Here is a 27,805-nt window from a genome sequence, read left to right on the forward strand (position 1 = left end):
TGAGAAGCAGGATTCCATTTCCAGTGTGTATGCTGCACTCTGAATGATTATGAGCTTGAGATCAGTGCTGTAGTGTTGTATATAGATCTCTAGCGTCTTTCTCTCCAGGAACCAAAGACTCGGAGCATGAGTGAAGTGACAATGGCAGGATCACAAATATTCTCTTCATGAGAGAGAACAGTTGAGTCATGCTTCCTGGAGCCACAGCCACTATCTTGGGACTGTCTCAATATTCCTGGTAATCCGTTGGAGGAGAGTTTGCTGGATGTCTGTAAAGTCCAACTCATGTTATGAACCATATAAAGAGAATTCAGAGTTTGCACGGCGAAAACTGAGAGCTTCCACTGCAGCAGCCAGGCACTGAGTAGCTTTTCTTCTGCTGCAATGGAAACTGTGACATTGGTCGTTTGAACTCTGCATCATGCTTAGGCCTACAATTGTGCTGATGGGATTGCCTCTGCCTTCCCCATATTGGAAAGAATGAGCTCCAATCTCTGTGTAAAGTCACGTACAAGGCTGATGTTGTATTCTCACATGCTCCCTGGCATTGAATACAGTCTTTCTGGTGGGCTTTTCATAGCATCAAGCATTTCATTGGGCATACTGACAGGCTTTTCTGCCAAGTTGGCCATCCATATCTGAATCCAATGCAGTGGAACTCATGGGGAAGTTCATCCTCCATGGAGCTGGTACTTGTCCTATGGTCTCCCTGCCCTGATTTCTTACAATTCCTGACTGGTGTCTCGCAGGTGCAAATCTCCACTGTACACTAATCTCTAAATCATATGCATTGTCAATATCTGAGCTGTTGACTGCAGGAATTAAACCAAGTGATCTCGCTCATTTCTTACCGCCTGGCCATCCGAAAGAAGGGTAACAATTGAGGTGAAAGAAGATGGGTAAAATGAAAAGTGCAGACTTCTAGCATTCACAGTCTATAAATCGTAAGAGGTCATCAGACAGTCATAGATTCATAGACTAGTGGGACTGAATGTCATAACTACTCCCAATTCCTATGCAGATTTTTTCTGGAGTGAGTCCTGGTGCAGGGTCTTGACCTAAAGCACCGACATACACCTTTTGCCTCCGCAGATGCAGCTTGACCCATTGAGTTCTTCCAGCCTTCTATTTTTTGTTCCATTTCCATCACCTGCAGTCTCTTCTGTCTTTTGTAGTCATCAAATCATACTGCTCTGAAACAGGCCTTCGGGCCACCATGGCCATAATGAGAATCAATTAGCGACCGACACCAAACCATTTACTATAGCTTTCTGTGCCTTGGTGATTCAAGTGCTCTTCTAGATATTTTTTAAATTGTGTAACCATACCTGCGTCCACCACGCAGTTAGACAGTGTGTACCACATCCCTACCACCATCTGGGTGAAAAAATTCTTCACCATCTCCCTTCTAAACCCTTTACCTTCACTCTAAACCTATGTCCCCTGGTTTTTGACATCCCTGTTATGGGGAAAAGTTTCTTACTATCTACCCTGAAAATGCTCATATTTGTATACCTCAATCAGGTCCCTCCTCAGCCTCCTCCACTCCAGGGAAAACAAATTCAGCTATTCAGTCTCTCCTCAAAATGAACACTCTATGTCAGGCAACATCCTGGTGAAGATAGGACGTGAGAAAGAGGATTAGTTAGAGGCATTCCGTCATTTATTGTTTCAGTTCTCTAATGGTCTTGGTCTCTATAGTGATCACTCCATTCACTATCTTTTCCACATGGTATTCAGCCAGGATTACCCCCGAGAGTACGTAATATACCAACCTACTTTGTCAGGGAGAGAGAAGTGTGTCAGTGTGTCTCACACATTGGATTTGTGTGATGTGCCTGTCTTGGAGAGCTGTTGGGATCTTCAAGAAATGAAATATTGGTGTGGGGCTTGCCAAATGTGAGAATGAAATTAATCTATCGACGTTAGGTATAAGTATTAATAGATATTGATGGTAGTAGATGAGAGGTGGGGGTAAGTTGCATTAAGCCATTGTCAGAGCATAGATACATGCAGTGAACTTGGTCACTTGTGTGAGCTCATTGAATTATTTGCAAACCCCCCCATCCAGTTCCTTGGGGCTTGATGTGTGGGACGAAATGCCATAGCAACTCCCACTGCTTTTACAAAGTTTTTCTGGAGTGTTTCCTGATGCCCCGCAGAATGGCTACATCTCTCCTCGCCATATCCTCCAGTTCAACTTACACAAATTGGGGGCCACAATCTCCCCCTTGCTTCACAATTCACTAGACACAGTGCATTCTCCCAGCAATAGGCGTAGGCTAACTTTAAGTGGTGCCAGCCACTGATGATACTGGTGCCTCTGCTGTTTCATATAGCCAATAAAACACAAGCACAGTCCAGATGAAGGGTCTCAACCCAAAACGTCAACTGTCCATTTCCCTCCATAGATGCTGCCTGACACACTGAGTTCCTCCAGCACTTAAATCTTTTCCTCTGCCCACCAGTCAGGTGTCAGGAATGCAATCAATGCGGCCTGCCCAATGGACCTGACTGAATGTAATTAGGGCCTCAATGCTGGCGATGTGTCCTGGTGTGGTGGCTGTGCTGGTGAATGGAAGGGGTTGGTGCAGTTCATTGTGGATGACCTCCTTTACTGAGAGGTGGCTCCAAACATAGTCTTTCCAGGATTTCATTGCAGGCATTAGAGAGAGGGCCCTAAGGTTCACAGGACAAAAATTAAGCCTCTGCGTTCTAGAATAAGCTTGGAATAATGAGGAGTTTGGGCTTATGAGACCAAACATGCTTTATAATATAGTCAAACCATATCAAGTGGTGAAAGGTTAAACCAGCTGTCTGCCAGCTCCATGATGCAGAGAGGAAAGTTGTATTGGAGAATGGCCAGGGTGAGAGAAATTAAAGGCTTTAATGAAAATCAGGGCAACAAGGGAGGGGACAGGGGTTTGATTAAGCAGATCAGTAATGACAGAAATGTTCTTATAAAATGGAGTGCTCAAGGTAGCCCCAGATTCTGAAAGCACAGATGTAAGTGAAGTGAGGATGTTAGCTCCCCAACAACAATACAAATAATTTAAAGGGGTAGAAACCATTTTTGGATGATTAGATTCAACTAGGAAATCCAGGTAATTATTCGTAAGTAAGCTACAAGTAAAACTCCACACTGGACTGGGAAAAATCGCCATTTAGAACTAGGGATTGTTCATCACTGGAGATGGTTCACTCCATAAGCTTTATTCTTGAACAGAAATACATCAAACACTGAGTTGGTCTGATGAATAATATTCTGATGACAAATGAGAATTCTTCACCTCAAAGTAGGGCTTAAAGATGTTGACAAGTTTACCTGCTTTATACCAAGGCTCATGGCAGTCGAACAAGGCATTTATGATCCTACGACAACACAAAAAGATATGAGATTTTTCTACCGTCTCTACAAGCTACTGCCAGCCCTGAATTTATACATAGATCATCATTAAAGTCTGGCATATCTTTTCCTCAGCAACTGATTTAGTTAACAATGCACTGCTATTTACATGACGATTTTCCAGGCCTTTCTCTACAGCTGCTCCTCAGGCTCTGTCACTGTAATGTGATAGCAGAGGAGTCAGTAAATGTAATCTTTGTCAAGACCAGGTGTGCTCTTGACTTTTTCTGTTTCATTCCAGGCAATTTTTCTCTCACTAGCTTCATAAGGTTCCATTATAGTCACATCTGGAGCTAACATTCCTTTTAATTATTGGCTAAATTTGCTGCGAATCAACCAAAAATTGTCATCAAAGAAGGGTGCACTGCAATTTTCTGTCTTTATCAAACGTAAATGTCAACAGGGTATACAGTTGCATAATTCAAGCCCTAGTCACACCACTTTGCTGATTTCAATAAATCATCTATAGTTCTAAACTAAGGACCCCGTATATAACAGGCAGCTGTTGGGATTGCAATTACTCCATTGTGTTATGCCAATTTAAATTGTGACGAGTGTTCGTTTTGAAAAATAACAGACAAGAGAAAAGGGAAAGTAAAATAAGGAATGAGCTATAAACTGAAAAACCAAACACCTCAAAGAAAATAAAATCTGGAAAAAACGGTTACAGATGAACAGAATGGACAGAATAAGTAATGATAGATAATTGTTAAAAACACAAGGAATTGTATATTTTTAGTGATATGAACATTACAAAATTTTGATTAACATACCAGTGTGATGAGAGCTGTTTTAAGGACCTTATTGTTCCACTGAATCAGAAGCTCAGCTGCCTTTGTTTAAGTCACTTGTGCTTAAGGCAGCACAGCTTTTCATTCCACAAACACCATCTCAGTACATGTTGCTTACTTAACAACAAAGCGTTGGCAGATTGTCATCTGTATGTCAGTCTGAAATTGCAGAACTCTTGAGCAGTTCAGGTTGAAATTTCAGGATAATTTAACAGCCACATTCTGTCAATGCTTGTTTTCTAACATAATGACCAGATGCAGACAGTAGGGAAATGCAGAACTATTATGACATTATCCTGACAACAATGTTATGAAATTTAGATTGGTCAGTTAATGCAAGCTTTTGCCAAGATCAATATATATTCAAACAGCTTCTTATAGTAAGATGGGATTTTTTTTTAAACTCAGTAGACCACGACCTTTTAGTAATAAGAGAGCACAAAGCTGCATAAATGTCCATAATTACTGCAAAATACTGGGTCAAAATATTACAATAAATATTATGAGTAGAACGGTTTGTTTTGACTTGAAATTTTATCTTTGAAATAAATTGTCCCCTATCCTCTAACAGAATGCAATCAGAATGTTCTTCTAGTGTTTCAGGATTAAAATATTAGCAAATCCTTTGGCAACAACTTTCAACATCCATTCGTGTTCATTGAAATACAAATCCTTTTCACCTCTCCCCCACTCAGCGACCCTTATTACCTAAACGATCAGCCGTGGCATTGCCCACAGTGTGCTACCATTCCATCACAGTTCAACCCCATTGTGTTCAGGGGGACAGGGTTGGAGATATATGCTAGCCTGCTAGGCATCAGAACATGTTATAAGTAATAGCATGTGAGAATCACAAGACAAACATGCCAATTCACATGCATTTAATACTTAGAGGCAAATGAGGGAATTCTCTTACTCAAGGTAAAACTTGACAAAGGAATGAATACTGAACAAAGCCAGCCTGCTGAGCACCCATCAAGCCTTCATATGGCTTTGAATACACGGGGCAATCCCTAAATAACATGCTGACGTCAACACAGATTTTTTAATAAAGTTTGTTAATGGGTTGGTGCATTGAAGTAAAGAAGCAACTTGTTTAATTTAAGGCTTTGATTCAAAAGACTGAATCTAATTCAAACTAGAGAAAATGTTTTATAGAAACCATAAGAGATCATTTTCAAGTTAATATAAATGTCAAAAATAAAAATAAAGTGCTAAAGCAGAAGTAGCACTATATCCAGTCATGCAATAAGCTTTTAAGTAATAATATGCCTTTAACTCCTTCCTGACATACATCCTGTTCAGTATGCTGGCTTCATATCTACTCAACACTACGGTATTTTGTTCCATCAGCCCAGAAAAGAAATAACATAAAATGAAATCAAATATTAGAAATGACAGCCTATGTAAGTGCTGTGAGTAACTTCTGGTCGCGGAGGGAGGGAAATGCAGGCAAGTTGTCAGGCACTATCTGTCAGAGTGAATTAGAAACAATCAACAGAGACTGAAAGGGAAGGTGATTGTTATTAAGAAGCAGGGCTGTGAGCAAGTTACCCAGATGTGGTCATGCATATAAAGGACAGGAAACAGCAGTTTAATTCAGGAAGCACTGGTGAACAGGGCAGCACAAAGGATAAAAGTCTTTTGTCACTAATAAGCTGGAAGTTACTTTGATAACAGCAGGGTTAGTCATGAATAAAGCAGATCTTTCACCAGTATGAAGCATTCATATCATAGCAATGTGGTCAAAGAAAGGAATTCTCTACAGCAAAGAAAACAGCCTGTATCTTCACATGCAATATTAATTCTATACATACTTATAATTATAAAGTCAAAAATTATGCATTCAGAATTTACACAAGGTCTTGGATTATTCAAATATTTTTGAGAATTTACAAACTCCATTTCATTGAAATCAAGAATCCTGTTTGACCAATTTGACAGGATCTGTCTCAATAATCTCCAAGAATCTTTGAGGATTTTGAAAACAAAAGTGCTGAGGAGTTTGGAGGGAATAAGTTTGGAGTACTCTGCTCTGTGAACTGCCCATGGCTTATTCTTGCATCTGCTCGGTAACAAAATTTAGTTGAATGTAGTTAAATGATTCACTAAGTAACATTTGACACCAACATGTGGAAGATGATATCAGCATAGATGACCAAACATTTGGTCAACCAGGTACATTTTCAGGAGCATTTTAAAAGAAAAGAGAATCTGAGAGGCAGTAAGGGGAAAAAGGTTAAAGTCTGGGACCTAGGCAGATGAAGACTTCTTGGGTGGAGCAAATTAGCATTGGCAAGAACACTAGAACTTTGATTTCCCAAAGGACTATAGTGCTGGAGGAGATTATAGACATAGGGAGCGATGAGTCCAGAGAGAAACTTTGAAAATGTGAGAATTTTAAATCTGAGATCATCCTGGACTGGAACCAATGAAGGTGAGTGAATGCAGGGGTTACAGGTGAACAGGACTTGATAAAAGTCTCGAACATGGGTTTCACTTGGGCTCAAACTTCCTAGATGGCAGGCTAGTCACTGTAGAATCTGGAGGTAACAAGACTTAAAATTCTCCTCAGAAGAAGAGTCAAAAAGTGATGAAAAGACCCCACAGAGTGAGGAAAAGGTGATGGATACCAGATTAAATTCACATCTCTCTTTCCAGACAGCTACGAAGCAAGATAATGAAGGATTGTCTAATCTCCATTGCATGGTAAGAGGATATAGCAATGAACAATGGGAAATTATCATTTCAAATGAGATGGGGCATCTATATACTTAAAAAGAAATGCTTGGGGGTACAGTGGATTGGCATGGTTAATTTCCCGATTGTATAAAAATTCTTGTTGCAAGAAAAATAATCTTCATTTAGATCAATCTCATAAATTTAATTTAAATTGATTGCTCATTTTTAAGGAATTAACTTCCACAGTATTTCTTCCATATAAAACACCCTTTAATTCAGTACAATTACCCACTGACCTACTGCAAGAGTGAAAATAAGCTGGTACTGGCTGGTAAAACAAGTGGACAAAAAAATTAATGCCAATGGGTTAAATCTGCAATGGTAGCAATACAACCACATCAGGAAGGAATGTTAGCTACTTTTTAAAAAAACTTTACTTACACAGCACAGTAACAGTCGCTTCCCATGTTAACCAACTAACCCGTATGTCTTTGGAATGTGGGAGGAAACTGGAGCACCTGGAGGAAACCCACGCAGTCACGGGGAGAACGTACTAACTCCTTACAGACAGTGGCAGGAATTGAACCCTGATCCCTAGCACTGTAATAGCATTACACTAACCACTACGCTACCGTGCTGCCCTGCCAACTACATCCACAAATACACATCCTGATTATACAATTGAACCAGCTCACTCCAGGTCATCGCACTAGATTCTTTACTGGTGTTTGAGAACTACACTCAGCTGAAGGACCTGAAACATTTGCTTTCCAAATGAAAGAGACTAACTGGGGTTATTGTTTACACTTTCTCTCACCATCATTCCCCTTAAATAGAGATCACTCGCATTCAACATATCATTTGCCATCCAATATGCTTTAACTCAAACTCACTTTCTGAACAGTGTATTCCAAAGGATCTGCAGTCTGTCCCTAGATTTCCTACGAGAGCTACACAACTATCCACTGCTTCCCAAATTGACAAACAGAAAACAAATAAAGACAGAATGTATGATATTTTAAAACGGAGACTGAAAAACATCAGTGCACTCTGAACCAAATTTTCCCACCTTTCCAAATCCTTGTATACCTAGCCTTTTATTCCCTATGATAAGCCAAACCACAGGTGATCAGCCAGAAATGCTAAATTGTGATCACTGTGCTGATGATGCTACATTTGCAACTTTCTCCTTTTCTTGCCTGGATGTTGTAGCTTGCGGTGGGATATGATGTTACATGTTGCAGCTGGTCTCTGGTGCCTCAGCACCAACAAGGTGGCATGTCCAGTCCTGTCAATGCCTGGAGATCCTCACATCCACTCTTTCCAGCAGTGATTAGAAGATAGCAAAAAACAACAGGAGCCCTCAAATTGTTCTTTCTTCTCAATAAAGATCACTGAGGCCATTTCTGCTCCGGTGGAAATTGGCTCATGTGGCAAAGACCACGTACAATTTTTCTGATTGGTATGACGTTGCACCGCCACACAAGAAAGCTTGGAAGTGACATTGCACCTTGATATTTAATCAAAAAACATGCAGCAATTGTTACTTCTTCTCTGGGGATAGGCCAAACCAGAGATTTACTCGTCAGTTAACTCTACATTCCCTTTTGGTTGAATATTAGAAGGAATCCTGAAAGTGATGCCCACAAGAAAATGAGAGTCAGTATCAGTGGGGTGGGGGGAGATGGGTGTCAAACAGAGATTATGCTCATCAAAAGAAGTGGAAGACTGATGGGATTGGATTGGCCCCCATTTTACACTTGGTCCAAATTTAACCTCTGCTGACTTTAACATGATCCCAGCAACTTCCTGCCATAAGAGTTAAACTAAAATGACCCCACTGAGTCTGTACCGAAGCAGTGGGGCTGTATACTCATTTGACTTCCACGCTTCTGAAGAGAAGGGCAACATGACCAACAGTGGGAGGAAAAATCAAAGGACTTAAGATTGAAGGGTAGAAAACCCAAGGAGATACTGCAGAAGATTCTCCAGAGAATGGATACATTGAGCTCTACAAAAAAGCTTGGAAGATGGACAGCAATGGAATAATGAGACCATAACATCACTTTGATTACTAAATTCAAGGAAGATTTGAACTGAGAAAGGCAGCAAAGCCAGGTAATTTGGAAAAAGTTACGGGAGACTTTCGGGGAGTGAGTACATGAGAGGTACTTGTGTTTGGTAGTGGGCAGATAGACAACAGTCTTTCCTTTCTTAGGTTTCCCTGAGATTTAGATTTGCAGTACGATCTAAGAATACTTTTAATTTGGTTACGGGATAAATTCCATTATAAAAACTGAATGCACTGGAAAAATGCCAAGGTTATAGAGTTTATACAATAGTGCTGGATATTTAAATACCAAATGTAGACATTACCAATATTTGAAAGAAATTGTAAATATATTTTCCTCCTGAAACAGTCTAAACAACAAATAAAACTATTGGAGGACAGGTAAGTTGCTGCAATCAATTATTCAGAGTTTTTGCTCCAATTCCTACATTCTTGATGGAGTTATTTTAACATGTTCACAGAAAAGCACTGATTAAATACATATTTCCATCCAAGTATCCATTTGCTCATAAACAGACTTAATTGCTTTACATAATGTTAAGAAAGAGACCTTATTTTTAACCAGGCTACTTTTATCTGAAAGTCACCTTTAGAAGGTTATTAATTGATTTTAAAATTGGAACTTGTGGGTGTGTGGTTCTTAAATAACATGGTTTTGCCTAAAATAACCTATAATGCACAGAACAGCACAATATTACCAAAGAAAAACATTTGGCTTATTTATAATTAAAGGACCCCAATGACATGATCTTTGCAGTGACAGAAAGGGCTCTGCTAGCAGAAAGGTAGAAATGCCTTTATTGAATCATTGAAATTACAGCAGTCTTTTACTGATGCTAATTCTTCATAGCAGCTATCGAATTCCTAAAATTATCCTGCACAAAGATTATTGCATGAATGCTTAAAATATTTCTATTAAATTTATTTGTCCACAATTCATCAGAGATTAAATATTTTAACCCACTTAAAATAAACAAACTGGAATTCCATTATGTAGAGTCTTGCAAACTTAATATGAACACGTTAAACATTCATAAACTAATCTTCATGCAGTGTAATTCAAAGGACCATATTTTAGACTTCAAGGGAGGACTGCCCATCACAGGCTGTATGATATTGTAGTGTTTTTCACATCAACATATCACTGTGTGATGCATTATCAAGCGAAAAATTTATAAGAAGGATCAGCTTGTACTTTACTGCAGCTGGGCCCACCATACAGCAGCGTGGAACACTGGGATAGAGGTGCTTTCACTTGTACCCGTGCCACATGGTTCATGGCAGTTTCAATGCACTTACGGGACCAGATTTCAGCAGATGTCAGCACAGCACTAGTCCCAAAGCGTTGTATACATGAGGTGTTATTAGTTAATTATCATTCATCTCACGAGGCAAATCCTAGGCATTAAAAGTCTGTGCTTCCAAAGTAAAGACACTCTAATATTCAGTTTGTGAACTGCAAGCATGTGGTCCTCCTGTCAGTAGTGGTGCACTGCAATAAGAATGGGGCAATCTCTGTGAAGGTGGGGGTTTCATCAATGAGTGGGTCTTGTTAACAACTAACATATTGAAGTAAAAGCAGGCAACATATGCTCTTCCTTTTACCAATGAAATTGCAAATCTCCTTCTTCTAGTGAAGCTTGACTATAGTACTGGCAACAGCAAGAGCAAACTGGAAAATGGTGCATGGACATAATGGATCTCCACTTGTGCTCCATTCTCCTGGGATCTCTCTAGGCAATGTAAGGGACTTCAAGATGACAGGTCAACTTTTCCTTGTCTTTAAAGGATAGGCTATTAACACATTCTCTGGCTTTTGTGGGGTGACATTGGGTCAGTACTGGGTGAGTAATGGGTCAGGCTTTAAGGACAGAAGGTTGCAAGGTCATCTTTAGATCACTGGAGTGCACCACAAAGACATTAAAGTATTTTTAAAAGAAGCAGCAGGAATTTAGAAGTATGGTGCTGCAGAAATATCTAGAACCTATTTTACTCTTAAATGAAACTAATTCATATGAGACGTTTTCCTTAAGTGGAAACTTTATTCATTCATGCTTGCAGTTTACAAATGTGCAAACCTTTCAGTTCACTGACAGTAATTTAAGGAGGTTATAAATGGCATTTTTATTTGAAATACCCCTGGCCTTACAGTGCCAGACTCCCTGTGGATTCCACATATAATCTAATATTGTACAATACTTCAACTGGACAGTTACACTCCTTTCAGTAGAATAAAAGGCTCCTGACAGTTTCCTGGAAAAAACATTGTGATAAAGACACAAACTTCATTACTTATTCCTATTCTTTCAGGAACGGTTTTGTTCTTTGTAACAGAATATTTCTTAACTGTAGTAGAAAAGGAAGAACTTTTTATATCAGAGTCACTTATTATAAAATAAATTATGTGACATTGTATTGATTGTGCTATGTTTATACTGACGCTTGGACCTGGTGATGTGAGCTGAGAGCAGAGCTCTTATCTGCAAAGTTTGATGTGCTTCATTCATTCTGTTTGCAATGTTTCCTGATAGCAAGATGTCCTTACGGAGACACAGGAGGCTGCAGATGCTGGAACCTGGAGCAGAAAACAAACTGCTGGAGGAAGTTAGCAGGTCAAGCAGCATCTGCAGAGGGAAAGAAACGGCTGGTATTTTAGGTTGAGACCCTGCACAGGTCTGATGCAAGGACTTGATCTGAAGTGTCAACCGTTCCTTTCCTTCCACAGATGTTGTCTGACCACTGAGTTCCTTCAGCAATTTGTTTTTTGTTTTTTGCTTATGGATTTTTAATGTATATTTGAAATATGTATTAAAGAGACTGCTGTGAACATCGGTGCTCTTTGCAAGATTATGCAATAAAATTGTACATGATGATTACACAGCTCAGAAAGCTGTGGCCAAAGGGCTGACTGATTGAGCAGGAAGCCTCCCTACAGTTTGTACTGATGTACATTTGGATCAAAACTAGCACGAGACTCACCCCTGAGGTGGGTCTGCATAGAACTGGCATTGATGGGCACATATATGTCTTATTCACATTGTTAAGTAGATGTCAGATTTCATTTTGTACCAGTACTGGACCAAATTCTGATATCAGCAGGCAGGTCTAGAATAAGTTGTTTCACGCATATGAACTTGATAATGTTTTCTTTCCCAAATGGCGTATTGGTGGTGAAAAATATGTCTATGTAAAGCCCTGGTAGGAACATCAGAGCAAATTCAATCCTGAAGACTTTAAAAACAAACACGTATCTACCAGACTACAACACATGCATGCATATTTGTAATGCAATAGAAGAACCGTTCAATGTAAAAAAGAACTCCAGTGCAACAGATGGCTACCAATAAATGTTGGTCACTTAAATTGATAAAACATTTGGGTTGTTTAAATTGCTAGTGAGGGACTTTGATTACTGTCTGCAGAAGAAGCAAAACCAGCAGCAAATGCAGAATGGCTTTGACTTTCAGGATTACTTCGCTGCTGTTAAGAAACTCACTTCCATGAATCACGTGCCAGCCAAAACTGGAAAGAAATTTGACCCTCTCAAAAATGGCACCAAGGTTAAAAAAATGGTGAGGGAAGTAATTTTCCAAGAAGCAGTTATAAGTGTTCAGCTAATTTGTTTTATTCTATGCAATCCTAAAACATTCTGACAATGACTGAAGTACGTATACAGTACATTCTACTTTCACTGATATTCATTTGCAGTGATCAAACTCCAAACTAGAAGTGGATAATTGTCACATTAAGAGCCAGAAAGTTTCTTTTTAAAAGAGTTTTCAAAATAAGATCACGGCCAAAATGATTGTTGTTAATTACTGGGATGAGTAATTGCGATTTTAAAAGAATGATCGCAGCTGTGTTCCAGAATTTAGCCTCAGGACTTTTTCTTTTATCAAAGATGTATGTGTAAGTTGGCAATGGTAAATATGAATATTTGCCCAGGATGTTTTTGTTATCCAAGATTCTGCATTAAATGTTCTAATCTGGTTATCCATTGGGAGCATTTACCCACAAATAGCTTTAACTCTTCCCAAAAAAATTGCAAAAACTTGGTAGTGTGAATGCAATACCACGTAACTCTCTTTAAACACATAAAATCTGAAGGGAAACAAACTCATTTTCTACATGTTCAGCCAAATGCATCACCCATCCAACCGTTAACACTACAACTGCAGGAAGGAAAATGTATTTAACTCAGGTTTGGGACATTTAATGAAGACTTGACATTTGATTAGCAAGACATGGGGATTTTAATCATCATTGTCACATGCATGGGAGTTGAAATTTTATATTACATTTCTCAAGTGATCCTAGAACTGATAATACTCATAGTCAAGTCCCTATTGCAACACACTGGGCACTTAAACCTTCACATTTATTAACAATCACACTGACAATTGAAATTCCAAGACAAAATGCACAGAAGTGTGTTTTAGATCGAATTACGACAGTTACCACTTTGAGCTTCCATTTCTGGGAAGCTTCTTCACTTCACCATTATATCAACCTTGGTGTCATTTTTGGAGGATCAAATGTCTTTCCTGCTGCTGGCCGGCACACAACTTCTGCTGGTGAATTTTCTAACAGCAATGACTCAACACTGAAACTACAGAATATTTTTCAAAAGCTATGTGACTTTAATTTGCAAGACTAATTTGTCCATTTGGATTATTTGTCCACTCATTAGCTTTGCCATCCCCAGGCAAGCACTAAATGCAAAACAGGAAAAAAACTCAACAGCAGCTCAAGGAACAGCTTTTCTTCCTTCATTTGTGCACATTACAGGCTTCTGTACTCAACAAAGACATCAGTGATTTCAAATCATAGTCACTACTTCCATTTTTCAGGACAGTAGATATTGATAATGGTTCTGTTATAACCATTTATATATCCTCTGGACCCACCTTATGTTTCTTGTTCTATTACCATTCTCTTTTGTCTTGCACCATCATCTTCTTCATTTTTATAAGCTCTCCTGTCTTCCACACTAACTTAAATCTTTTTTTATTCTTTCCTCTCTCCTCCTTTCTTTGCCTCTTGCTTGAAACTTGTTACATCTCCTGATTTACCAAGTTCTAATGAAAAGACTGAAACATTAACTATTTCTCTCTGTCTCGCTCTCTCTTTTCAGATGTTATCTACCCTGGCTGAGCATTTGGATCATTTTCTGTTTTTATTTCAGATCACCAGCTTTGAAATAATTTACTTTTGCCTGAACTGTATACCATTGGCTGGAGGTGAGTGTCGCCCTTTGGATTATTGAGACCCACTTCTATTCTTTCAATTTATAAACCACTCATTAAATGTAAAAGAAATCAATGAACCTATCAGGAATCAAACCTTCTCTGCCTTTAATGTACTGATTCAACTTTCATCTTTCAGTGCTGAGGCTGGATAACAATATCTTACAGATTTTTTCTCACTGATATATTCAGGACAACAAAGTGCAGAGTTTTCTTAATAGGAGTAGGTAGGTTGCTGCATTTTCAAAATGGTCAAAATGTTGCAATATTTTCGAGACTATAAATGCTGCTGCTCCTCTTAGAGGTTCAAAGTGGCATTTTATTACTTAAGTATATATTGTGCTCGGATGATGTGCCTCCATTTGATGTGAAAGTTTGCCTGCAGAGAATCTGGAGAACCCTCATATCACTGCTGGGTTGAACGTGAACAGATCTTTTCTTTTGTGTGAACTAGAATAAAAAACATATGCTTGCCGATTTAGGGTGTGCAGGTGGTGACAGAAACTCCATTGATGCAGTGTGCATGCTGTTAGATACTAAACAGCTGTTTCTCTGCTTTCAAATCAAGCTCAAGTATAAGTCACATCTCAGTATAAACTCCCTAACACAGGATAGAAAACTAACACTGCAACAAGTTAAGCCCCTTGGTTCTTTAAGTAAGCAGCATCTCTTCATTTTAAATTCAACTTCCCAACACTTGAAACAGTTCACCCTACAGAATCAGGCCTAGTACTAATAGATATCCTGCCATCAAATTCTGTAGAAAGGAAAACAGTTACTATTTCAGTTTGATAACCGTTCTTTAGAACTGAAGCATGGATGAAAGATCATTGACCTGAAGTGTAAACTCTGTTTCTCTCGCTCTACAGATGCTGCTGACTAACTTCTTCCAGAATTTTCTATTTTTATTTCAGATTTCCAGCATCAACAGTATTTTAATTTTGTAAATTTGGTAGAGCTGTGACAAGAAAAATAACAAGTTTGAAGTGATTATTCTATAATAAATATGAATATAATCAAAAACAGCAATATAAGACATAATGAAAACTTGTTAGTCAAGAGCAGCAGCATACTAGACTCACTTTGGTGACTCAGTGTTGAATTTTAGTCTTTACTTAGATCACAAATTTTAAAACAAGTCATCCGTCCTTTCCAGTAAAGATGTGTGGCAAAGAAGGAATTCTTCCTTGCTCAACATCTATGCTTCTCCTGTATGCATTATCAAGATTTTTGAAACAATCCATAGAACGAAAAACCCCAAACTCCAGACTGAGCATGAAAGAGAGAGGGAGCCATGTGGAAAGGAAGGAATTAAGATAAACAATTAAAAAAAAAAGAAAATTTCCCCAGGGTGTAAAATCCTGTCAGAATCTTGTGGTCTAGGATTAACATTGAAGTAACAGCTATCTGCCTTTACAGAATATTATTTGCAAACACAGCAAATGGGCAAGCAGAACATGTCCCCAGTTATAATCAGAGCTCAGGGGCATGAACATGGCAACACTCATCCAGCTTTAATGGAATGCATCTATTCCTTTCAACGGTGAGACGCCCTTGCTGCCCCCAGACCACTTCTATTTAAACAATGGTAAGCAGCCAAGTCTGAATCAATCTTGACACACTTGGCTAAGAGATGGTCATTAGATTGCACCTTAGTAGTTATTAAGCTGGAAAACAAGATCTGAAAATATTGGTTACATACCACTGGTTTTACTCCAGAAATTTTTTTACTAAGTATGCTGAATAGGTTACGTTGTGATGGACAACATTAATTTATCAAAGTGCTTTTTTTCTCATTTTTAAACATTTGCAGTTGTTGTTATAATTCAACTTATTCCATAGTGCCCACCCATCTGGTCCTAATTTCTTGTGTTCAGCCCATTTCACTGTGTGTTTTGATGTACATGTGACTAATAAAGATATCTTGAAATATCCCTCTGAGATCCGCCTCTCCATGTGCCTATCCAAGTGCTTCTTAAATGATACTATTGTACCTACCTCAACCACTTCCTCTGGCAGCTCGCTCTATACACTCACCACCCTCAGCGTGAAAATATTGTCCCTCAAGTACCTTTTAAATCTTTCACCTCTCACCCTAAATCTATGCCCCCTAGTTTTGAACTCCCCTACCCTGGGGAAAAGATTGCTACCGTCCACCTTATCTATGCCTCTCATGATTTTATAAACCTCTCTAAGGTCACCCCTCATTCTCCTACGTTCCAAGGAATAAAGACCCAGCCTGGCCAACCTCTCCCAATAACTCAGGCCCTCTAGTCTGAGCAACATCCTCGTAAATCTTCTCTGCACTCTTTCCAGTTTAACCACATCCTTCCTATAACAGAGTGACCAAAACTGTACAAAGTACTCCAAGTGCGGCCTCACCAATGACTTATACAACTACAACATAATGTCCCAACTCCTATACTCAGTGCCCTGACTGATGAAGGCCAGTGTGCTAAATGCCTTTCTCACCACCCTGTCTACCTGTGACAACGCTTTCAATGAACTATGCACTTGTACTCCTAAGTCCCTCTGTTCCATTACACTCCCTAGTGCCCCACCATTCATAGTATAAGTCCTACGCTGGTTTGACTTTCCAAAATGCATCACCCCATCTGTATTGAAATCCATTTGCCACTCCTCAGCCCCCTTCCCTAATTGATCAAGATCCCCCTGTAATCTACGATAACCTTCTTCACTATCAACAATATCTCCTAGTTTCATGTCATCCACAAACTTACGGATCAAGCCTTGTGCATTCGCATCCAAATCATTTATATAAATAACAAATAACAAGAGTCCCAACACTAATCCCTGCAACACACCACTAGTCACCGGCCTCAATTCCGAGAAACAACCTTCAACCACCATCCTCATCTTCCTACCTCTGAACCAATTCTGAATCCACCTAACTAGCTCTCCCTGGATTCCGTGGGACCTAACCTTCCAGACCAGCCTACCATGCAGAACCTTGTCGAAGGCCTTGCTAAAGTCCAAGATTCAACTGTAAAGTCAAGTTTTACTTAAAAAGACATTGTACATTTTGTGGATGAAGAAAATGATCCTTGCAGAATTCAACAAGATGACATTTGTTTTAAGTAACTACCCAAAGTTTCTGAGATAGCGAAATATTATGATAAGTCCAACAGATGATATATCCCAGGAGTTACAACTATATACTGGGCTGTTCCTCATGTCACTAACATGCTGAGATCATGGAATCAAATTGTAAGCTTAACAGTAGTAAATGTAAGCAAGTAAATTAAAAACCAATAGCAAGGCATCTGCCATACACCCACCTCATCCTTACTTCTATAAAACAAATGCTGGAACACTTTTGCTTAAAAAATAATTTCTTGTTCTTAGTTGATTTCCTCTTCCCTGGCCAATATCTCACATGAAAGCAGGTTGTTTGCATCCTCAGTTTTCTGGTTATCAGTGACCTTAGTGTCTAATCTCATATCACAAAGAATATCTGTTTTAAACACTGGAACTTCACCTAGCTCTACCACAGTCTCAGAGTTAATTCTGCCAATAATGGTCTGCTGGTATCATATCCCTAACCTTCCACAACTACAGCCTATCTATAACTCTGCTAACTGTACCCTATCCCATGCCAATTTCTGCTCTCCATAATCCCCTCCACCTGCTGATCTACATTGGTTGGCAGTCCTTCATTTGCATCAAGTTTAGCATTCTCATCCTAATGTTCAAACTCCTCTTCCACCCACCTCCCCATCCCTTTCCCTGCAATGTGCTTCAAATGCCACAACAATCAAAAAGCTTTTAAGTAGTTCTGCACTACTCCAACTCTGACTTGTGTGTACCCCTCAACAGTTTTGCTCCTAAGCCCTGGAATTCATTCTGTAGCCTATCATTCTCCCTCCTGCTTTAAGGAACTCCTTAGACCTTACCTCTTTAACTAAGCATTTAGTAATCATCTGTAATATCTCCTTCTTTGTTAAATTCTTGCCTGATTTTGCCACTGTGAAGCCCTTTAGGATAACTTTCATCACTAGAGAAGTTATGTAATGTAAATTATTAATGGCAGTGCTATTGTTATCATATATTAATTTGCATGTTTTGGTGGCCTGGTAGATAAATAATAATCTGTTAAGAATTTTCTCACCACATCAATGATAGATTCATCATTTACATAAAATTGTAAAGAACACTTTTTAAAATTTGCAGATCTTCCTAATAATTTCTGAAAAAGAAAGAGAAGAATTTCAAATTCTTCACGCTCTCCAATATAAAAATGTTCAGAAACTCATTATGGGGCAGTAGGCTCCTCTGTTAATCAGGACCCTTCAATGGAAAATACCCTACATACCTTTACCCTAAAATGATAGTAATATTCCCTCTAGTTTACTTAATATTGTTTAATCCTTAGCATTCACATGAAATAATTCCTTTCTTATCCTATGGCCTATCAAATAAAACTTCATTGCCTTCCTAGTATTTTTATGGCTCATACACACAAAAACATAGACATACTGGAGTATAGAAGTCTTACCTTAGCAAATGAACTGCATACTTGTTTTAGGACTGTCTGACTGGTTGGAATACACCAGTGATTAAAAAGCTGAGCTTTGCACTGAAAGGTTTTTGACAGGGGTGTTCCACTTCCCTATCACAAAAAGAAAAATACATAAAGGTATGATTTAAAGTGAATGGCAACAAATTCTCCAAATCACAGCAATAAAACAGCAAAAAAAAAGCAATATTCAGAGGTCAAGGAAATTCAACTGAAAAGGTTAAAGATGAAATAAAATCTAGCAAGTGAGAATGAAAATCTATCCTAAAGCAAGGCCACTGGTGACGTGTTCTAGACAAGAAGCTAAATACTGCATAGCACTGGGATCTTTCATTTTCATCAGATCAATAAAAGCTTATATTTATCAGGATTCCAGGCAGCTGCCATTTCTGACAATCTCCACTTTATTTCCCACTTCTCGTGTTAAATCAGGCCAAAGACTTATAAAAGAAGCAACCTTCTACACTACTTACACCTGAAGAGACAATTCCATTAAGAGCTTCTTTTTTATGTTGTAGAAACTGAGTCTCATATCATTATATTAGAAGGAGTTTCATAATCTCTTTGTTCTTCTCCCCATGCTGAAGCCCTGTGCCGCCCAAAATCCAGCAAGGGAATTTGTGGACAAAAGTGAAAGTACTTTTTTGTTCAGTTATATCCAAGTTAAAAAGGAAAAGCTTGCTGCTAAAACAGTGGCCATTCTAATCATTTGAACAACAATATTTGCTATCAGGCATTCTAAATAGATTATCAGCAGTCCATCTGTGTCATTATTGATTTATAAGGCTTTAAGCTGCTTTAGAATGGAAGCTTTCCCACTAAGGGGCTTCTTGTACAAATCAGAGCTACACTCGGATACAGCAGTCTTTACTCAAACTGAAAAAAAAATTATACTTGGAAAAATAAGCATGCAAACCACAAATTTAGATTCCATTTATTCCAATTCTTTTCCCAATGATAATCAAAGAGGATCACAAGTCATCCACTTCCAAGTTATTTACATAAATATGTTACTAGTGTATAAAACAGGCATCATTAACATATGAATACCATATGCAAATGATAAAGGCAGAGCAGATGTTAGTGCATTTAATTGACCTATATGTGAATTGCTTCTGAACCCCATACTGTATTCATACTCTACACAGTAACTAGATATAGCCTAAAAAGTGCATCTCTGAAACACTACACCAGAAATGAACCTGACAGGGTCCCAGAGATGTTGAAACAAGGTCACTGTCACCACTGTATTTCGCTGTCATCTGCATTCTGTTTCTTATAGATGACATCATCATGTGGCTGTGTAAATCGATAACTTAATAGCATTTGGAAAATGCTGCAGTCTGGAGCAGGTTATAAAGAATGCCCCTGTTTTATTCGCTTTGTAGCAAAAATGTCATATGTCTTAAACTCAGGTTCTTGCATGAGTGCACTGTGAAGAACAGATGCCATTTTTTTATTCTCTGGCTTTATTTTTCACTTCTTCACAGCATAACATTAAACTGTAGTAAATAGGCTTTTGTCAGGAGACTAGGGACCACCCTGTATATGATAATGCATTAGTGACCAGCCTTCCAGCTCCTGAGCCGAAACATTCAGAGACTTAAGGGGTAGATACGAACCAGTATTGTGTACAGACGGTGAACGGCAGCACATACTAATAGAAACACACATAATAAATGATTGTGTTAGGGTTTAACTGGGGTCTAATAGGCAGCCTGTTCTGTGAAAGGGTCAGCTTTATATCTGCGTTATAAAAAAAGTTGTAATATGTAGTACCATTGTGCTTTAAGCTTTAATAAAAAAATCTTTGCATCTCAGCTTATTTTCACATGTCAGGATGTCCAAATTCTCTGATAAATTGTGTTAAGTTTTATGACACTTGCTATTCAGAGCATGGCTTGCCACAGTATTCAAAGGCTTTAGCACCATTTACTTTAAATGAATTGAGGAGCTGGTCAATCTATAGGCATTGCTATAAACCCCACCCCCTCCTCCTTCCCTTTCTGCCAGCATTATCCTCACCTGCATTCTAAAATTAACAAGATCGATTGCAGCCATGGATTAGAATTCTAGGTAGAAATCTATTAAAGTATTAATGCTCCTGGTTTGGTATGCTTGATATATTTCAAATGCAATCCATTCTGTTTCATCCATGAACAATAAATCACTCAGGAAATTACAATATGAAGTATATCAGGCTTTAGCAAATTTCTCTTGTTTCTAAAGTGATGTTTGTTTCCATGGGTTTGTTATTCATCCATTCTGTATTGATTGATGTTGTATTGCACTGTAATATCCTTTAAGAATGCAAATAACAGTTCAGTAACTTCATCAGGTATCTCTGTTTTCAAAAGTCCTCTCTTCTTACTAAATCCTTAGGATCAAGGGTGACTTTACTTTCACTCTGGTTTTGGGGTTTCTGACAAATGAGCCTAATGTGGGAGCGACAGGCTCTTCCATAGATGCAGCATAAGATGCCTGTTAGGATGGGCAGGTGGGTAGTTTCTCAGGTGGTGTGCCCTTTCTGCCACATACATAATGCTTCTGCACAATCTTGAGGTTCCTTAAAACATTGAATGCTCCTTCTCCACTTTGAGCAGTAATGGGCGAGTGCTTCTTGGAGTCAATGGGGATGCTGTATTTCTTCAAGGAGGCTTTGAGCATATCCTCTATCTGCCTGGTAATTTTTTTCTGTTGACAGAACTCCAAATAGAATGTCTGTTGGAGAGACTGGTGTCAGACGTGCCTAATGTAGCTAACTAAGTGTAATTAGGGCCCTAATACTGGGGGATGTAGCCTGGTGGGAGATTCTGATGTTGGTTCAGTTATCCTTGCAGTGACTTTGGAGGATTTTACAGAGAGAGAATTAGTGAAATTTTTCCAGAGCTTTGAGGTGCCTGCTGTCGGTAGTCAGCTTTCAGAAAAATACAGGAGGGCAGTGATCACTGCTGCCTGGTAGACCATGAGTTCTGTGTAAAATCCACAGTACTGCTCAGCTCCTTAACTTTCCAACCTGAACACCCAAACATAAATCTTGCTCTGAGCTGATATCATTGGGACAATCTGGGATCACGTTGTAACAATTTTTGGAGCATGACTTTGATGGATCAAATTTGGTGGAAAGCAGACCATTGAACAGGGACCTTGTTGTTACCAGACACTCAGCTGGAGCATTTTGCAACAGGTTCTCATGCTAAAGCTCTTTGGAACTATCTCACTGATGCACTAGTATAGTGAAATGCACAGAATTCAGAAACCACACGTTGATAGTTGGATCACTTTTGGTTCTCGATTATTAAAACTTTGAAATTATTATTTGAGGAATGCTGAAAACTTTGGGCGCTTTTGATTATTTTTCTGTCAATAACATCCTCTTTCTGCAGTGTTGTGCTTTCAATTTCATTTCTAAAATTGTGAACAACACGCTCATTTCTACCACCCTTGAACATCTAGTGAGGTCCAACGTATTTTATGTAAAAACATTAAACAAAGCTAACATAATGAGATGACATGTCTGATTTACACATGGTTCACTGCTCCAGGACAGTAGCTGGGGGAAGTTTCTCAGTGCCAAATACTCCATTTGGGGCCTCTATATTTCCTACATTTTGAAGGAATAGTGATTTCATTAAAATATATAAAATTCTCAAGGGGCTTGGCAGGGTAAGTGCTGGGGGCTGTAAATATATGCTCTAATCTCAATATAAGATTTCAGGCATTTAGAACGTAGATAGGGAGAAATTTCATTCATCAAATAGTTGTGAATCTTTTGGAACTCTTTAACCAAAGAACTGTGGATATTCAATTGTTTAGTATATTTAAAACAGATATCAACAGATCTTTTTCCATACCAAGGAAAACAAAGATTTTGGGAGGATGTAAGAGGTTGGTGTTGAGGTAGATCAGGCGTGATATAATTAAATGACAAGTAGATTCAGGCAAAATTGCATATTCAGCTCTTATTTTCTATGTACTTTTTGTAAACATTTAACTCTTGTTTTTGACTGGCACCTTGGGAAATTTAGCAGGCTGGCATCAGGTTACTGTCATAGGTGAAGTTGGTGAAATCACTAACAAAGATTATTCCATTATTCTGACACAGTTCTCCTCCTCCTAGATATCACTTCCCTCCTTCACTCCTCTTATATATCACCAGATTAGTACTTGCTTGAAGTGGAATTTAAGAATGTAAGCCTAATATGGCATGATAAGAAATGATATATTTCAATTGCTGAGCAGAATAATGATTCCACATATGAAGCAAAATCTTTGCCTCTTCCTTCAAGCACCTGCAAACCACAACAGCAGTAAAAACATAAACAACTTAAATAAGTTGAACATAACCATCTTTTTGATCAAGACCAAGAAACACAGCAAATAATATTTGTGACACACATGTGCCAGGTAATAACCATGTAAAAATAAAAAAGAGTCTAACCAACATTGATTGATAATTGATGGCATTACCATCACTAAATTATTCATAATCACATACCAGAGGTCACTATTGGCCAGGAACTTAACTGGACCAGCCCCAAAATACTGTGGCTACAAGAACAGGTTAGAGGTTAATAGTACAGCACCATGAACATTCACTCCCCTCCACTGATGGTATTCCATAACTGTGCTGCGTATTTTCCACAAGAAATGCTGCAACAATTCACCAAGGCTCCTTCAGCACCACTTCGCAAACTCTCCACCTCTTTTCACCAAGCACAAGAACAGCAGGCAAATGGAGACACTGCCATGATCCTTGCATGATCATCCCTAAATCACCCACCATCCTGACTTGGAAATATATCTTCAATCCTTTATCATTGCTAAATCAAAGTCTTATAAGTCCCTACCCAGCTGTGCAAATATATTCCCTTCAACACATTTACTATGGTGGCTCAGTAGGCAGCTCACGGCAACATCTCATAAGCAGTTGGGTTTGGACAATAAATGCCGGCTTTACCGATGGTGCTTACAGTTGATGGATGAATGATAAAATCAATATTTAGGTCAGTAACACTGGAAGAGCAAAAAGCTTTTACTAGTCTTTATTGTGAGTGAAGTGAAAGCGGCATCTCACTGATTAACAATATTTTCTCTCAGGTACATGTGGGATTCTGTGTAGCCATAACTAGTTTGTTTAATAGGCTGCAACTTTATGTCTGCTTCCCCATATACCCAGACAATAACCTTCAGCTGATGGCACAGTATAAATTGTATTTATATTGTCATCACCCATATTTTGGTCAATCCACAAGTAGTTACATTTGAACCATATCATAAAGGAACATTGATAATTTCCTCTTTCTCCCATTAAGAAGCCTGTAATAGCATACATTTAACTTTTGATACATCTGTCTACCAGGTTTGAGGAAGATTCCTCAATTTGTCTAATAATGGCAGTTACTCTAGCTGCCTAGGATACCCATATGATAAATTCCATGTGGTAGAACCCAGCAGAGACTTTCCCTATGCCCTAAGAGAACTTAAAAGTATTTTTCAATATTTACTGTGAAAGGCAGAGACTGCCTTTAAAATCACTGTTTTCAGCTCAACGTGGACTCCTGGTTAGGGTCCATCTTTACCTCATTTGGCTGTTTACACCTGATCTAACTAGGCATAACTCCACTGACCACTGGCTGGCTCAAACCAAGGGAGCTTGAGCCCTGTCCCATTTCAACATTGACCATGTTTAGCCCAGATCATCCTAAAGGTTCAACAAACAGCTCACATATCCAGGTCTCTGTATATTTTGATCCTGTGGAACAAACCTGCCAGATTGCCATAAGAAACTCATTGAATTATAAAATTAGGTATTTGGTTATTGACAACGTAAGGATTGATAGAAAGTAATGGTAATTCACAGCTGTTCCATCCATATGATGAAACACTAAATTATCGTTACTATCCATTTAAGATTTAATTTTAACAATTGAAGCTTATGTTTTTCTCCTTTTACCTTTACCATCAAGGATGATAAAGTCGTTTATTCAACAATATTGATGCTTACATTACAGGAAATTAACAGGAATGGATGAACATCAAGCTTAGACTCATTTGGTTCTTCACTAGAAGTACAAAATAGAATGCATATTGCTACACTAAGTCAACCCTGATTTTTAAGCTGGAAGAAATGATTCCTTCCTCTACTACAGAATGTAACCAACCTTTGTGCTTGTTTCTTTAAATGTGAGGTCTCTTTTTGCAGAAATGCATATTCCTGATATCTGCTTCAGGTTTTATCACCTTGTGTCAGTTCAATGTCCCATGCTAGTTCCTTTGAGCATGCTGCCTAATAAAACATTTTATGATAAATGTTCTATCATCTACATCTAATAATTCAAAGTCACTTCTTGTGCTAAATGAATAGAGCTTTGCAATAACTTGAAATAGGCCACGTAAATAACAGAGGATGGTGGAAATTTAGTGGAAGGATATGCAGAATCAGGCAATCTTATTCAAGCAACTCTGAATTCAGGTTAGACTGTGTAACTAACCTTCCAGTTAGATGATAGATATAGCACTCTGACCTGAACAGAGACACAGAAAACCATTTTCATTCTGATCTGAATCCAATTAATTTTAATTCTTTTTTTCTTCAAAAATCCTAGATCAAAATTTGCATTTTTATATAGTGAGCCAAAACGCCAGTGCGCATTATTGTCACAAAAGGCTTTCTTCAATGGGATAAGCAAAAATGAATTTGCTTTTTGCATTGCCAAAAACAAAGCCGTTATTGTGAATTGTGAAGCTGACACGCAAATTAAAAGTTGAGGTGAGTGAAGCTTACGGTGACACAAACAAAGGGAAGAATGTGGTCTCCGTGGAAACTTCGTACCAGAAAATTCCAGATAACTTGAACGTGAAGCTATAAAGTTCTATTGACACATCATCCATAGAAGCTTTCAAAGTCAGAAAGCTGAACAACAGATCTCATGAGTAATCTTCAGATAAAAGCCTACCATGGATTGAGATTATGCAGTTACTATATAGCAAAGTAGTTCTGTCCGAAAGTGACTCCTGCGAGTGTTCACAGTACCGGTAGGTGCTGCTTCACTGATTTCTTTGGTGCTCTTCAGCCCCGGAAACTCAGAATCCCAACCAGTTGTGGGGCTGGAGAGAAAGGGGTTGCACACATGGAAGTGAAAGAATGCAATGCTACGCTGGGATAATGTAGGGTACATTCTCCATAGATGAACCAAGATGGGCCAGATGACCTTCATTACTCATAGTTATTTAGTGTACCTTCATAGATTTTGATGTAAAGCCAGAAGGAAGCTATTTGGTGGCTGGACACCTTCAAATTGAAGTTTAGATCAAAGGAGGAAAATATAATAGTGTTCATGAGCCCATTATCCAAAGAACTAAAAAGTGCCCGAGTGTTAATGGGACACATTTCTTATAAAATCTCACTGATTCATAATCAGAGAAGTGAATTACGACATGACGCAGCAAAATTCAAGAAGTTCCCAATCTCATGGAAACATGACACTTTAATTGTTTCCAATAATAAGTAATAATCTTGAAAAGTTTGACTGCAGATGACTGCAGCATGTGGTTCAGGAAATCCTGGGCAATGTCTAGGTTTAAGGTGATAAATGGTGAAAAACACTTGTGTCATACAAATACCAGGCAATGACCACCCCCAACAGAGAGGGTCTAATCACCTACCTTACACATTTACTATTCTTATGATCCTAACCAACACCACATGAGCTATCTCTGCCAGGAACTGGTCCTGCCAGTTGAATGCCATGGTTACTATAAGAGGTCAGGCATTAGGTAATTTTCAGCTCCTCCCCTGACTCCCAAAGCCTTTCCATCACCTACAAACACCTCATGGGTCTGATAAAATGTGCTCCATTGACTGAAGAGCTACAGAAATGCTTCTGAGAAATAACATTTTCCCCAACAAAGTGATTGGCTTATTTGGCACTTCAGTGTAAAAAATCAAGCCCTCTACCATGACAGCTTTGTGTAGTATCTACACCTTACACTGCAAGAATTCACCAAGGCTTCTTAAACAATATCTCCTAATACTGCAACTGCCTGGAAGGACATGGACAACAACTGCGTGGGAACATGATCACCTTCAGGTTTCCATCCAGGTCACACACCAGCTGACATGTATCTTCATCATCCTAGAATCAAAATCTTGGTACTCACAACAGTGTAGATCCAACTTCACTGTTTAGTGTAGACCAGTTTGCCACAATCACCATCTTCTAAGGTACTAAATAAATACCAGCATTTCAGCAAAGGCCACACCCTGAGACTGAATTTTAAGAGGTTGTAGCCTAGTGTAGTCATTGCCTTAGCAAAAAGCTTTGGGTTCTCACAAAGTATTACTGACCGACCAAAATGAAACAAGAATTTGATTGACTACGTCTCAGTAAAAAAGATAAATAAAAGATAAAGCAGACTGAAGGTTGTTTCAGAAGGCCATGTTGAACAGCACTTAGAAAAGGAATTGAAAATAGTAAGGCACTGAAAGTACTCTGCATGGGGAACTTTAATGTTCGTTACCAAGAATGGCTTGGTAGCACCAGCACTGGCTGAGTCTTGTACATGACCATTCTGCCAGTGGTAAAGCAGGTTTATCCCTGATGCTGACTGGCTCACTACCTGCCACTATTAACCTTGATCTACTTGGGTCAGATGCATCTCTTTGAGCATCACTGTCACGTTTAAACCACCAGCACAGAACAGTAAAGTCTATGGGACCAACTAGCTGTACCTCCAGCCAGTGTAGCTACATCCACCTGACAATGTGGACAATTCCCCAGGTATGTCCTGTTCACAAAACAAAGGACAAATCTAATCTGTTGAAATCCTTCCCAACTGGTCTACCCTCAATCATTAATTAAGAGTTGGAAGATGTCATCAGCAGTGCTATCAAGAAGCACTTCTTCACTGCAGGAGTACCTCAGGATAGTGTATGATGATCAACAATCTTCAGCTGCTTTATCAATGGTCTTCCTTTCATCGTAAGTTCAGAAGGGGGATCTTTGCTGATGATTACAGAATGTTAGTTCCATTCACAATTACTCAACATATGAAGCAGTCCACATCTGC

At 38.8% G+C, this 27,805-nt stretch overlaps 1 protein-coding gene across 1 annotated transcript in view; it reads right to left on the bottom strand.

Annotated features, from left to right (window-relative positions):
• Nucleotides 1–27,805, bottom strand: part of znf536 (zinc finger protein 536) — a 389,095-nt gene that overhangs the window by 237,836 nt on the left and 123,454 nt on the right. The window contains exon 3 of the mRNA XM_052028395.1: nucleotides 18,713–18,826. The gene's annotated coding sequence lies outside the window, so the exon portion shown is untranslated. The remainder of the gene's footprint in view (nucleotides 1–18,712; nucleotides 18,827–27,805) is intronic.

Source organism: Pristis pectinata, chromosome 13 (assembly GCF_009764475.1).
Source record: "Pristis pectinata isolate sPriPec2 chromosome 13, sPriPec2.1.pri, whole genome shotgun sequence".
In the NCBI taxonomy this organism is placed as follows: domain Eukaryota; kingdom Metazoa; phylum Chordata; class Chondrichthyes; order Rhinopristiformes; family Pristidae; genus Pristis; species Pristis pectinata.